Source organism: Cervus canadensis, chromosome 28 (assembly GCF_019320065.1).
Source record: "Cervus canadensis isolate Bull #8, Minnesota chromosome 28, ASM1932006v1, whole genome shotgun sequence".
Taxonomy (NCBI): domain Eukaryota; kingdom Metazoa; phylum Chordata; class Mammalia; order Artiodactyla; family Cervidae; genus Cervus; species Cervus canadensis.
The window spans coordinates 31,482,388-31,498,145 of NC_057413.1; positions in this window are offsets into that span (position 1 = coordinate 31,482,388).

Consider the following 15,758-nt stretch of genomic DNA (forward strand, 5'->3'; position numbering starts at 1 on the left):
TTAAAAAAAAAACAAAAAAAACAAAAAAAACCACAATTCAGCCTGTTTCTGACCCTCTAGCAGTTTTACACACACACATGCACCAAAGAAACACACATGTGGCTGGCATGCTGGGACTGACACACACACTACACACTATTGTGAGCGAAACATAACTAACTAGGGCCAACTGTACCGCACAGGGGACGCCACATTCTGTGACAGCCCGTATGGAAAAAACGTTTCTAAAGAGCAGGTACACATATAGACACATAACTGATTCACTTCGCTGCACAGCCAACACTGAGACAATACTGTAAATCAGTTCTACTCTAGTAAAACGGAGGGGAGAACGGAGGGAAGAAACACAAACATGTGGCTACAGACTGACCTGGAACAATGCAGCAGTTTTTAGATAAATGTCACTTCAGAAGCCAAAGTGTAGGGTAGGAAAATCAGGATATTGTCATTATCCTCAAATTAAAAACAATTAGGAGCCCAGCGGCGGCAGGACCCAGGCACTGGCCAAGCCCACTGCTGGCTCCTCGCACCTTTCTCCCGGCTCCCGCCAGGCCCTCAGGGAAGGGGCCAGCTGCCCGCCCCTCAGGCGAGGACGACCGCCCGCCCTCCCGGCTCACAGGGCCCAGGGGCGCCGGCGCCCGTTTCCCAATGACAGGGCCCGGTTTCTGGCTCACACGCCCCCTGCGGTGCGGGCTCGGCTCGCCGCTCCCACGTTCCCAGCTCACGCTCCCGGCTCCCCGCCCCGCCAGGCTCGCTGCTCACCCGCCGCCCTCGCCCCAGTGCGCCAGCGGCGCTCTCGGCTCTCACCCCCGACGCAGGCCCGCGCTCCCCGGCCGCCGGCCCGCGCAGGCGCCGGCCTGGCTCGCCGGCCACACGACCCCCGCTCCGCAGGCGCCGGCAGCTACTAGCCGCTCACACCCTCTGCGCGCGGCTGACCCTCGCAGAGGCTCGGCTAAGCTCTCCGCCCGGCGCCTGCGCCGTGTTCTGCGAGAAGGCCGTGGAGCCGCCCGGGAGCTGCGCCGCGCGGCCGAGGGAAGGCTGCCTGAGACGGGGCGCAGTGAGGGCGGGGGCGGGCGGGCGCCTCCCGGGCCGCTACTCTGGGGCTGCACAACCGCGAGCGGGATGGCGGTTGTGCTTGTGGTTCCACTCCGTGGCTGTGGGCAGGTCGGTTTCGGTGGCTTCTCGCGCGCGGGGGTCGCCGCCATTTCCTCAGCGCCCCCCGCTGCCCCAGGTCCTGGAAGCCGCTGCGCGCGCGGGCTGCGCGGTGGGCGTCTCGCCCCGGAGACGCGCGGAGAGACCGGGAGAAGGGCGGTTGGAGCTCAGGTGCCAGTTACCCCGGAGAAGTGGGGACGGGGTAGCCCGGGCGTTAGGGCCGCGCCCTGAGGGCTGCGGTGTGGGTAGCCCCCCGGGGCCGGCCAGGCAAACACCCTCCCCTCCCCGCCGCGGAAGGGCGGGCCGCAAGGGGGCTCTGGGGCGGGAGGTTCGCTCTTCACTCACAAGGCTTTTCAGAGGAGCGATGGGATGTCTCTGTGTTTAGATAGCTGTCGCAGTGCTTATGGCTCATCTGTTAAAGAAGCTGCCTGCAATGTGGGACACCTGGATTCAATCCCTGGGTTGGGAAGATCCCCTGGAGAAGGGAAAGGCTACCCACTCCACTATTATGGCATGGACTGCCACAAAGTCAGACTGAGCGACTTTCACTTCACTAATGAAGGGGCTCCCCTCATAGCTCAGTCGGTAAAGAAGCTGCCTGCAAAGCAGGAGACCCAGGTTCGATTCTTGGGTTGGGAAGATGCTCTGTAGAAGGAAATGGCAACCCACTCCAGTATTCCTTCCTGGAGAATCCCATGGACAGAGGAGCCTGGCAGTCTGCAGCCCATGGGATTGCAAGAGTCGGACACGATTTAGGGACTAAACCACCACGCAGTCCTTAGGGGATTGGATCAGGTAGAAGAAAGACTGGTTCTGAGTGAGTTATGATAGACAGCACGAGAGATGGATGTGGTCAACAGCCCGGTCGGGGGTCACTGAACACCGTGTCCTGAGAGGACAGGTCTTGTAGGTACAAGGACAGGGGTGGAGGTGAGAGGAATAGCAGGGGAGGGGAAACACCGCGTCTCTGGAGGCTTCTCTCAGGAAGCAGAGTAAACATCTGGCGGTCATCAGGGAGAGCCTTTGGGTAAGGTGAGTTTTGTTTTGAACATTCAAGGGCACTTAGTCTGACACTTGGGCCATTTAACAGATGGGGAAGCTGAACCACTGGACTTACGCATCAAGTTAATGGGCATGTCTGAACTTGGCAGTTGTTGGAAGCGGAGCCCCAGGTTGAATTCTGTTCCAGTCTGTTATTCCTGCAACTTCAGGCAGTTACCTTATCTAAAAAGTTAGGAGACCACAGTGGGCGGTTCACTGGAGACATAGATCACAGAGGGGTTGTTGTTGTTCAGTCCCTAAGTCATGCCCCAGTCTTTATGACCACATGTACTGAGGCCTGACACCAGGCTTCCCTGTCCTTCCCTGTCTCCCTGAGTTTACTCAAATTCAGGTCCAGTGGGTCAGTGATGTCATCCAACCATCTCACCCTCTGTAGCCCCCCCTTCTCCTTCGTCATATCCTCAATCTTTCCCAGCATCAGGGTCTTTTCCAATGAGTCAGGTCTTTACATCAGGTGGCCAAAGTATTGGATCTTCAGCATCAGCATCAGTCCTTCCAAGGAATATTCAGGGTTGATATCCTTTCAGATTGAGTGGATTGATTTCCTTGCTGTCCAAGGGACTCTCAAGAGTCTTCTGTAACACTACAGTTCAAAAGCATCAATTCTTTGGTGCTCAGCCTTCTTTATGGTCCAACTCTCATATCCCTACATGCCTACTGGAAAAACCATAGCTTTGACTATAGTGAGGGACTTTTGTCTGCAAAGCTCTCTAGGCTTATCATAGTTTTTCTTCCAAGGAGCCAGGGTCTTTAAATTTCACGGCTGCAGTCACCATCCACAATGATTTAGGAGCCCAAGAAAATAAATTCTGCCACTGTTTTCATTTTTGCCCCATCTATTTGCCATGAAGCGATAGGACCAGATACCATGATCTTAGTTTTTGAATGCTGAGTTTTAAGCCAGATATTTGAGAAGGGTGGAGGCTTTCCAATATGTCCCCACTAGGGTGGGAAGACTAGGTCACTTGGGAAGAAAGGAGCCCAAAGGTGCAGACAGTGCCCACAGGTGCTGGCTTTTCAGACTGTTAGTCCGGCTGTCTATTTCTCTCAGACTTGAAGTGTTGGTTTCCCACTTTCGGAAGAGGCAGGGTGGAGGTGGGGGATTCAGGGATGAACTTAGAAGTGTAAAATCACTGGCTTTTCTGGGTCTTAGAGGGCGTCAGTGCACCTTTTCTTGCAGTTGTGGCTGCCTTTGGGGGCTGGCCACTGGGACAGCTGAGTTGGAATTAGACTAAGACTTGGTCTTGATCTGATTGAGTCCTCACACCCTGAACCCACACATGCTTTCAAGAATCATTCCTCCCTGGCAGATGGTAGCTGGTTTAGAGCAGGGACTCTGCCTTGTTCATTCTGGAATCCCTTAGGTGCTGTGTTTGGCAAATTGGAATGATGCACTTTGTATCTGCAGTACTGATCATCGTTTGAGTCTTTAGGAAAATTATCTTGAGTTTCCAGGGGCTTACAGCTGGAGGTGGGAGCAGAAAATGATGCAATTCCCAGAGTAAATTTTAAAAATATAAGTCTTAAAAAATAAATAAAAATTTAAATCTGAAAACTCGGTTGTATCTTTACAAGTTTATTTCATATTATCTTTTGTATACCTGCTGATCTCCTAATCGTGCAAGTTTCAGCTGTCTGTCCTTTAAAATAATATTTGTGATAAAAGGAATATTTAAGTGAATTCTAGTAAATCAGACTTTTCCATGATATCTTCTTAACCAATTGATTAAAGAGTATGTAAAAGTCATGTTCTCATTTTTCATTAGAAATCATTTCTTACATCCAAGCAGCATTAAATAGTGTAATTTTACAGTTATACCCGTAGTGCTAAAGCATTTTTTTTTTTTTTTTGCTAATGCATTTATTTTGGCTCTAACAGTAGATGGGTTGCTTATCATTGTTTTGTTTTGAGGTTTCTTTTGTTTGTTTGTTTTTTGTTGTCATTGTTATAGCATTATTGGGTTTTATTTTGGTAAAAATTTTAATTGAAATATAGTTTATTTACAGTGTTTCAGGCATAGGGGTTTCCTATTGACAAACAGTGTGTAGCATTTATGAATTCTATAATTCTAGTATTTTTATCCTTCCAAGGGAAATTGTTTTAGAAATTTGTCAAAGTAGAAAGTGGAAAAACTCCTTTTACCCTTCTGTTTTCTATCCTAGCAGTGTGTAGGTTTTTTTTTTTTTTTTTCAGTAGTAACCTTTTAAGATCCTTTTCCAATAAATAGTAAGTTATTTTCATGCTTTTGTCATGTGTTATTACTTCTGTAGACTATTGGTTTTTTGTCATTAGTTTTACTGAGGTATAATTTCTCTATAACACAATACACATTTTAATAGAGTTTTGACAAATGTATACAATCCTTATAACCAGCAACCCAACCAAGATTTCTGCTATCCCAAGGATTCCCTTTTCTCTTTTGTGGCACTGGCTACTTCCCATCTGCAGCCTTAGGTAGCCAAGGATTTTCTTTCCCCTGCAGATTATATTTGTCTTTTTTATTGTATTTCTGGAGTCCACATGCCAGCAAAAGCAAATTCCTCTGTACAGGGCCAGTTAGAAGCATACAGTGTGTGCTCCTTTCTGTCTGACTTCTCAGTCTTTAAGATTACCCTTAATGACTATGTTGATTGTGTGTTTTGTTGGTAATTCATTCCTTTCAATTTTTTTAATTGTAGTAAGTGATATAAAACTAAATATTGCCATTTCTAACCATTCTTCTGTGTCCACTTCCGTGGCATTAATTATATTCCCATTGTTGTGCAACCATCACCTCTATTTCCAAAGCTTTTTCATAACCCCAAATAAACTCTATAGCTATCTAGCAGTGACTACCCACTCTCCTACCCCCTCAGCCTGGTAGCCTCTAATCTACTTTGCTTCTATGAGTTTGCCTATTCTAGACATTTCAGATGAGTTGCATCATACAATATTTGTCCTTTTGTGTCTGGCTTCTTTCACTAAGCAGTGTTTTAAAAGTTCATGTTGTTGTATCTCTCAGCATTTTCCTTTTGACTGAGTAATTTTCCGTTGAATAGACATACTTTGTATGAACATAGGTTTTCAATTCTCTTGAGTGTATACCTAGAAGAATAATTGCTGGATAAGATGGAAATTCGAAATTTGACTTTTTGTGGACTCACAAGGCTGTTTTCTATAGGGCTGTACCATTTTACATTCCTACCTGCATTGGACAAGGGTTCCAGTTTCTCCACATCCACTCCAACACTTGTTATTATAGCCATCTTAGTAGGTGTGGAAGGACTATTGGTTTTTCATAAGATACGTAAGCAAAGACTGTTGCTACCAACTTGGTGGGGGAATTAATGAGTGTAATTGTATATGTTCCAGGAGGATGGACTGAGGCAAGTTCTGGAGGAGATGAAAGCCTTAGACGAGCAAAACCTACCTGATGGGTAAGTTGGTAACTTGATATTTTGAAACAGTTTAAGAAATATGATATTGATGTCAGATCATCTTAACATTAGTTTTTAGATATGATTTGTTTTTTTTGTTTTTTTTAATTCTCTGTGAGCCTGGCCATACCCTAGCTATACAGAAGTAGAAGGATTTGTGTTAATGATTGTTATGTCTCTAGGGATGAAATAGTGCTTGGCACATGGTAGATGTTCAATAAATACTTCTTGTTTGACTGGTGTGACTTGAAAGGAATTAGGGTGGATCCAAAAGAGATGATCCAGGAGCAAGTAACAGAGCTGATGAGTAAAGTGCATTGTTTCCACTGCTTGTTTTCATCAGGTGAGGCCTTAGTGGGCTTAAAGGGAGAAGAGGCAGCTTGCAAATTTAGCAGGAGTAGCAGAGACTTGTGAAAGCTTGACTGAAGTTGGCTGGGAACTCTTTCTGCAGAACACTACAGCTTGGTAGGCTAGAGGGTTCTGGAGTTTCAGACTGTCTAGAGCCAAGCATGGTAGTTGGCACAGGGGAGAATTTGAGCTGAATGACAAACTTCAGAGGACCTGTGAGTGGGTGAAGAATAAGACACAAGAGTACTGACTGCTTGAGGGAAAATGAGTTATTGAGAGCTCATCCTGGAGAGAAGTATTTCTGCAACTTGAGATTTCGTCCCTGGCCTTGTTCGGTAGTGTTTTCATCAGTTAGTTGGGCATAGAAATCGGTAGCATGTTGTCAGGGTGCGTGGAGTACACAGAACAGTAGGAACACTTTGCAGTGACTGTGTTACTGATGATGAGGAACTGATGTGCAAGAGGTCTGCGGTAAATGTAAGGGAAATGGAAAGTCCTGCACTCGGGTTCCCAAGTCCTTCATTTGTTCCTGCAACGCAGCAGTTATGAGCTGATAAAGGGCTCTGGTGCTTCAATTGTAAACAGCAGAATCAAGAGGTTTGCCCCCATGGCCCTCAACAGTGTCATGCAGAAGGCAGGTGTTAAATGCAGGTAAAGCGGGTCAGAGTACCTGCTGTGAAGGAAAACACCATACTGGGAGGAGAGTCATGCACTGAAAATATTGGTAGATTGTGAAATCTGGGAAATTCTTTCCGAGGAATAGACTCTTCAGCTGGAGCCTGAAGAAGCAGGTTTTAGCGAGGAAGTAACTGTGGGCAGAGAGCATTCTAGTTAGAGGAAACAACATGTGCAAAGGCCCTGAGTTTTGAAAGAGGGTGGGATGCCCAGGGACCTGGGCCTTCCCAAAGGCCAGTGTGGCTGGAACTTAGTGAGCAGGCCGAGAGCAACACCAGGGGAGATTTCTAAGGATGTGGGGCAGGTGGTGGCATGTTTGTGTTCTAAGGTCATCTAAGGACGACCCTGGCCCCATGTGGATAGGGGATGGTGGGATCGAGAGGGAGGATGGTGGTCATGCAGCTGACAGGAGAGGTGAGCCAGTCCAGCGGGAAGGAGAACAGTTTACACAGCTGTTTAGGAGGTGACTGAACAGGCCTTGGTCCAGTAAGGGAATGATTTTCCTTTGTTCTACCATGGGGAAAATCAGGATCTAAAATTCTGTGCCCTATCCTCCTAGTTTGGTTCAGGGCAGGACACCACTGTTACCAGTTTCTGGTTAAAATTCTTTGTCAGAAGAAATATATTCCTATTTAATTGCTCACATGGAAATGTGAATTCTTTAAGGAAGTTCTTGTGTGCTGAATCAAGTACTTTGATGTTAAGTTGGGTGTATTTTATTTGTGCTATTCATTATAATCAAGAGCACATTGTAAGCAGTGTGGAGAATAAATCTAACGTTTCTAGAATGGCAGAAGTGTCTCGAACAGATCTAGAAGACATGGTACATCTATGTACATGGTACAGATCTAGAAGACACGGGACATATATTTTGCCTCTATTTTCAGGGCCTAGAGCAGGCACATATATTTTGTATTTATCTGTTCCTTTTAACACTCTAAAGTAGTTATCTATTAATTCTGTACATCTGGTTTTGTTTTGTTTTCTTTTTTTTTCAATTGTGGTTAAGATACACACCAGATAGCTCAGTGGTAAAGATTCTGACTGCCAACGCAGGAGATGCATTCCCTGGGTCAGGAAGATCCCCTGGAGAAGGAACTGGTGACCCACCCCAGTTCTCTTTCCTGGAAAATTCCAAGGACAGAGGAGCCTGGCAGGATATAATCCATGGTGTCAAAAAAGGCGGACATGACTGAGTGACTGAGAACACATACCATTCTGTGTATTCTAAACATACATAGTGTCATATAGCTATCACCACCACCACCTTCTTCAGAACTCTTCATTTTACAAAACTGAAACACCATACCCAGTAAAAAAATTGTATATGTGATTGGAAAGGGTGATGCTTGTCTGATATCTAAGGAGACACATATTTTATAGGGTAAAGCCAAAATTTTCTCCCTCTCTGTGTAAAGGACCCTAAAGTACAAACATGCCCAGAGTTGAAGATAAAGAACTATTTCTTGGATGAGTGGAGGAGCACTTGACTTTAGAGTCCTTTGCTCACTTTCTGGGAATGAGGATTTGAAAGTATTGATATCATAGAAAGAGGACTTCGTAGGATGAGAGCATGATGTGAGGCCATAATCTTATGCACCATTATATTTGATCACTTATCCCATCATGAAAAAGGGATTCTAAAAAAGTGAGGCAAAGATTGTCTTTTGGAGACAATGGAAATTCATCAGTGTACAAAACCCAATGTGCCACTTGGCTAAGCAAGAGAGTGGGAGTATGATCCTAGGCAAATTAGTTAGGTATTTATTTATTTATTTATTTAATTTAAGTTTCTGCACACAGCTTGCAGGATCCTAGTTTCCTGACCAGGGATTGAACCTTTGCCCTGAGCAGTGAAAGTGCAGTGTCTTAAACATTGGACCGCCAGGGAATTCCCTGACCCTTTTCTATTTTATCCTATTAGCAAAAGCTCTGATGTGGAGGCAGGTAGGTTAACTACTAACACAAATGGCTAACAAGTATGGCCTCAGTTGTTAGCTGGCTTTGAAAACGTGACTTGTTCTCAGTAGGCATTCTTTTCCTTAAATGTTTTACCAGGAATAACGCAAAGTCAGGAGGACAGGGTGATTTGGTCCTAGCCATCAAGTTTCGACACTGTTCTTTGCTAAGAAGTCAGCGCTGCGCTGGAGCCTGCCTGTGAGCTTCTGTGTTTGCGGGGGTGGCAGGAAGCAGAGGGTGTTCCCGTCCCAGGGGGTATCAGAAATTCTTGGCGATGTCTCTCTTCTATGAGCATTCTGAATTTTCTCTTTGTTTCCTTTTAAACGTTTTTTATCATGGAAAGTTGCAGTATTCTTAAACTAGGGAGTAATATTACAGCCCCCCATGGAGCCATCATATAGGTCAAACAGTTCTTAACATTTTGCCATAATTGCTTTGTCTTATGTGTCTAGGTTAAACATTGGGCACTTTACCGCTGAATAGTTCTGTGTGCATCTTTAAGAAATAAGGCCCTCTGGGGCCTTTTCTCACTGTATAGTTGACCTGTGACCACTGTGTAACTCTCCTGTCTGGAGCAGTGACCGTCCCTTCACAGCATCCATCCAGTCTGCTCCTCTTTTCCCTGTTGTCCCGAAGGTGTCCCCTTGCAGTGGTTTGTTTGCCTCAGGAACCAAATCAAATCCACGTGTTACCTTCTGGTGGTTCAGTCCTAAGTCTCTCCTGATCAAGACAACTTCTGCTCCAATGCGGTATTAATGTTCCAGGCATGACCAGCTGCTTCGGATTAGAGCCCTCAGGTGGGGTTATGGCAGTGTCTTGCCAAGGCCTTTACGATTTCACATGTCTGCTGAAGAGATAAGTTAACACTCTTGTTCAAATCTGTAAAGTCGGAAACTGGCTGAGCTTCTGGCTCATTTCTACAGTAGTATTTATAGTACTTGTCTTTTTGTTTTAACCTTTGATTTTCAGTAGTTTTTGGTCTGTTTGAGAATGGTAGTAGTAATTCTAAATGCTGTATGGAAAACTACTATTAACAAAATAAAGGGTCCCGTTATGTTAGTTGCTAGAGATCCATCAATAGGCTGCAAAAGTGGCATCATTATTTGGAAATTTTTCATAAAATATGTGTGTGTACATACTTTGCTTGGGGCTTGCCAGGTGGCACTTGTGGTAAAGAACTTGCCTGCCAATGTAGGAGACGTAAGTGATGCGAGTTTGATCCCTGGGTTGGGAAGATCCCCTGGAGGAGGGCTTGGCAACCCACTCCAGTATTCTTGCCTGGAGAATCCCATGGACGAGGACCCTGGTAGGCTACAGTCCATACAGTCACAGAGAGTTGGACACGACTGAAGAGACTCAGCAGGCACACACATACTTTGCTTATCTTTGTGAATATGTGTGATAAATTCTTGATTTGTTCAGTCACTGAGGCACAATATTTAAGGACACAGGATTGAAGGCAAGCAGACTCTTGTGGAAATATTGGCTCTGCTTCTGTGAGATCCTAGGCAGGAGGCTCCATCTCTCCCTGTGCCTAAATTCCCTCATTTGCAAAGTGAAAGTCATAGCATCTGCTGCAGTCAGACACTAACTCCCTAGTTAGACCAAACTTCATAGGTTAAGACTGCGCTCACTTCAGACACCAGCCATGGTTTGGGGGTTCCCAGGGCCACTCTTCCTTCTGACCACCTGGCTGCAAATTCAGAGGTTCCCACTCTCCCCTCAGGTTTGAGGCTTTCAGCCTCTTGACATCAGTGCAGAGAGGAGAGGGGAGCCAGAAGTAGGGCTCCGTCACCTGGATTCAGTCCGTCATAGTTTGATCCATCGATGTAGCCTGTGTCCTGACATCCAGGCTTGTGCGAGCTTCCCTGGTTGACACCACATCATGTGCATTGTTCCACGGCAGTGTGCCGGGAGGGTGGTGTGTCCTGATTCCTCGGGGAGGGGAAATCAAAGCTTCACATCTGGGACCCTCCCAGACCTCACCCTGGGTGTCTCTTCCTTTGGCTGGTTCTCATTTGTATTCCTTTCACTACAGTACAACAGTGGACATCAGGGCGGTGGTTTCCTGGGTCCTGAGAGTCGTTCTGGCCAAGTATTAAACCTGAGGGAGGGGTGTATGTGTGTATGTATTCATGCGCATACTTTACTAGTGAAGGTTATGAAGATGTTTTTCTGTAGAGTCTTCTCGGAGTTATCTTGTTTTATTTTTCACAGAGATATCCATGGTACTGGAATAGATTTTTGTGAATAATGTATGAGCCAAGTTGCATGTCTGTGGTTGGCGGGGGGGGGGGGGGACTTTCTTTTGTCTTAGTCTGTTTGTCCTTGTACCTTTTTCATACTGTTTAAATGATTATAATTTTGTAATACTTCTTAAGTAAGTTTTCCCATTTTGTTCTTCTTTCTCAAGTGTCTTGACTATTTTTGGCTTTTTGCATTTCCATGTAAACTTTAGCCTTATTTGTCAAGTTTGATATTTTTAAACAGTTGGGGTTTTGATTGAGAATGACTTGGATCTGTAGATCAGTTAACATTATTGTAATACTGAATCGTCCAGTCCTTGAAAGTATCATTATTAGGTACCACTGTGCAGAATGAGCAATACCTCCTGTTCTAGGTACCAGTGCTTGGTTCATAAGAGGCAATCGATAATATTTGTAGTTTGAATGAATGGTCATAGGAAATATGCATGTGGGCATCTGTGCTGTTTTTGAAAGGCTTAGTGTACAGTTTCTGCAAGTTTATTTTCTTACAGCTTTGTCAAATGGCCATCTTTATGTTTCCAGGTGGACTGGTTCAATGGTTACAAAATGTCCCTTGCTACCTACTTGAGGTCATTGGCAGGAGACCAAAGTTTGGACATCACACAGGATGTGAAACCTCCAAAAAGCCTATATATGGAAGTAAATATACCTTTAATGGGTGTTTCTTTAATGCTTAGAGTGTGCTTACTTTTGTCCAAAGGAGAGGATATAGGAATATATACTAGTGTATATAGCCATATAACTTGGAGACACCATAGGTTTGGTTTCTGACTCACAATAAAGTGAATATTCACTGAAATATGTCACACAAATCTTTTGGTTTCCCCGCACATGGAAAACATGCTTATACTCATCTATTGAGTATGTCTTAGCATTATATACATATTTTATTGCTAAAAATTTCTGCTCTCTGACATTGCAGGGTTGACACAAATCTTTAGTTTGTAAAAAAAAAAAAAAAAATCAGTATTAGAGAAGCACAATAAAGCAAAGCACAAACAAGAGAGGAAACATAAACCCAAGCCAAAACGTTTGCCTGTAGTGGTAATGGGATGGAACAATTAAAAATTTCTGGCTGTACCTGTTTTTAAAGTTTTAGCTTTAGAACCATTTAAGTATTTTACACATTGTTAAAAGAAAATGAAATCAAAGTGAAAAACCAACCCAAAACTCTCCTTGGCATCTCCTTCACTTTCCTTGCTGTCCATGCTGACCTATACATATATTCAGAGATTTGACATTTTTCTTCCTCACCATCAGAACTGGACAGTTTGAACTGTTAGAATGCCTCAGGAAAGAATGCTAAGCCTAACTACACAGAGAAGACGCAAACAGAGCCGAATGCTTACCTGTAGGTGCATGTACAGTGCCCAAGTACTGGATGGTTACTCCATAATAAAAAAAAGTAATGTAGATATTGTAAAACATCAGTTTTTCTTTTCAGGTGTGGTGTCTAAAAGACTACGGAGAATTTGAAGTTGAAGATGGTACTTCAGTGCTATTAAAAAAAAAAAAAAAAAACATAGCCAGGGATTTACTGTCTTAGGATACTTTAACTTTTTAAGAGTGTCAAATGATGGAAATGTTGGAATCAGTAGTAAACTAAATACCACCTTGCGATGATCATTTGTGTCATAGACATTAACTTTATCATAAAATATGCTTTTATCCTTTGGCTAAAACCTTGAAGCAGAAAGGGACGATACAGTTGACCCTTGAACATCATGTAGGGATAATGGGTGTAGTCAGACTGCCCGCTCCCCACAGGCTCTAGACACACAGGCTTCCGTTGTGGCAGCACGCAGACTTGGTAGTTGTGGTGTGTGGGCTCTGTGGCATGTGGATTCTAGAGTTTGTGGGCAGAAGCCTTCCTCTTGATGAGACTTTGTCTCTCAGTAACAGTCTGTAAAACTGGGGTAACTTAAGAGCATCATCGACTGTAGTGGACATTAAGGGGCTTCTAACATATCTTAGCACATCTGAAATAAGTTTTCTATAAAATCTGTGTTATAGGTCACCCACACAATGTGAAATATTAATAGGGAAACATTTTCCTACCATACAGTCCTTTATTCTTGACTCTATGGGGCATGTTTCTCATTGCCCAGAAATGAGAACAAATGTCTTTAGTAGACATTGGAATAACTGTTCAGTGAACAACTCCATCGTTTTTATTTTTCTTTTACTTTTTGGATTTCATAGTTGTAAGACTTAAACATTCAGTTAAGTTAGACATCAGCCCTTGGCCCATGGGTCTTCATGACTGGTTGGCAGGAGTTTCTTTGGCCGTGGGTCCCACGCGAGGCCTTTGAGCTTGTAGAGAACTGTCAGGCGCACGGTGCTGCTGAAACAGCATCCGCTTCCTTGAGCACTTACTCTACTCGCTCCTTCAGTTCCTTTCTAGAGTTCTCTACGCTGCACTTTCTAATGCACTGTTTTCCATTTTTACTCAAGTATCTGTATCTGTCTAGTCTTTGAGTTTCCTTTGGTCACCTGTGAGCTTGAAAAGTCTTCCTGCCTCACTCCCTGCACCTCCCCATACCAGAATTTAGTCAGTGTGCCCTTGTGTGTTAAGCCTTGCTGTTTGGGAGGGAATGAGACCAGGAGATGCCATTCCAGCTCAGAATGAGAGCAGTGTGCTCTCAGGAGATGGGGAGGATGAGCCTTAGCCGGGCACCACTTGCCTCACACACAGCGCGTGACCAGCATTCTTGGGTTACAAAGACTTTTCATCCTTGAAGAATATGGGAGAAGCGTTGCACTGTTAGAGGAATGACTGTTCAGACATAGATCCTCAAAGAGGTTTAGTGGAGAATACACTCCTTCCGCTTGCCTTCTTAGTGAACTGTTGCCACAGCCCTTGTGGTCCGTGGCCCAGATCACCTACCTGGCTTTCCTGTGTTTAAATCTTAAAATGCGAACACTGAGGAGAATACCTACTAGAATTCATAAGTCTTTAGTTTAAATTTAACTTAAGCAAGGAATGCATTTGTGTATAAAATTCAGATTTTAGTATAGCTCTAAGTAACATCAATTTCGGTTGATGAGAATAGCAAATATACTTAAGCTTACTTTAACTCCTTCACTGGTGCAGTTTGAAATATTCATCGTGTATTGCTGGTTTTTAATGACACAACATGTAATTTAAAACACTTTTCATTCCTCTCCCTTCCTCCCCTCTCCCCTGAGCACTTTTTACCTCAGTGGAAGTACGAGCAGCTGATTAGACAAGGCGTTCTGGAGCGTGTGCTGTCATGACCCCTGGCCAGATGGCTGCTAAGACTCCCTCCTGGTGTGAGACTGCACCAACCAAGGTCACTTCTCCACCTCCCTCTCTACCCCCGCAAGGCCCACTGCTTTTTGATTCCAAAATGGAAACTTTCTTTATGCAGGAATGCATTGCAGAAGAGTTTGGTTTGTTTGTTTGTTTTCTTTTCATTTGGATGTTAATTTCTCTTTTTTTTCATTTCTGAATATAATCCCATTACCTTCCATGGTAAACATATTTGTGAATCTGTGTTGTATGTTTGTACTTTGAAGTATTGGTTCTCAAAAGAGAGTTTGTACTCTGGCCATACAGAGAATCCACACACATCCACCCTGCTGTCCACAGCTCTACAGCAGTGTCCAAGGTCAGGGTTTTAGCAGATGCTGCGCTTAAAGAGAATGCTTCCCGGCATGTAAACTGCCATTTCTCATTCTGTCCTCACAGCGTGCAGGAGGTTTGAGTTTCTATCAGGATTCTCCCCTTTGTGTAGTAAGCTGTCTCTGTAATCACAACGTCCTACAATTCCCCAAATGCTCCCCTGTGTTTCAGTTTCATGCCAGTGAACACTTGTTAGATGTTCGACTCTTTTAAACACTGAGGGAAAGCTTCGCCTGGTGTGAAGGGAGGCCTCGTGTCCCTCTGTCTCTTGGATTGTTGCTGGAAGTGTGCTGTGCAGGCCAGGGAGCTGCGTTTCCAAAGTTTGTTTCCACATCCCATGGGCAGGTGGAGCTGGCAGTGTCTAAAGGACCCAATGGATTTTGCCCATTTCCAGTGGTGGCTGGTCTGGCTCGTGCCTGTGTGCAAGCTTGTGTCGCAGGATGTCCATTTTGGAAAAGGAAATTGAGACTGGGGCTAGGAAAGGAATTTTGTGCAATTTCGCCCCCAGAGTCACATTGACCAAAAAGTCACAGGAAGAGCTGATCAGCTAAGTGGAGGGCAATTTCTACTGTCCATTGAAATGATAGGCATAAGAGAGGCACAAGGGGGTCCTACCTGCTGGTCAATACCCTTTCTCCACCAGTCCCCTCCATGACCAGCCCAGTCATCTCAGAGACATTCAAGTTTAAAACCCAGATAAACCCAGTACCTGGCACTCTCTGTACAATTTATTTCTTAGACGGGAATATTTCAGGCCAAAATTATACTCAAGTAGTCAAGCTACAGAGAGCCTCTACCTAGGGTGTGGATCTCCATATTTTCACAACACACGTATTAGAACTTAGGTCAGCAGGCTGCCCTTGGCAGATTCTTTTCCAAGCTGTGCGGCTCACAAGATCTGGTTCCCGACCGGGGATTGAACCTGCACCCTGGGCATTGAAAGCACAGAGCCCTAGCCATGTACCTCTAGGGAATCCCCTCATTCTTATAAATACTTCTTTCCGTAGATTCATAGCCAGATCAGATTTTCATCTGAATCTCTGCCAGGAAACAATAAGGAAGTTTCTCTAGTGAATGGGATGGATGATGTTTGAACTGTAGGCCAGTGGTCACTTCCCTTGCATTCTGCTCTTCCAAGCATGTGGAACCATGTGCAGGGGAGCCCAGAGTCCATGTGAGTCAGCTGTGAGGAGGAACCTGCAGTAAAGGCCAATGCCCTGTTGCCAGCCCAG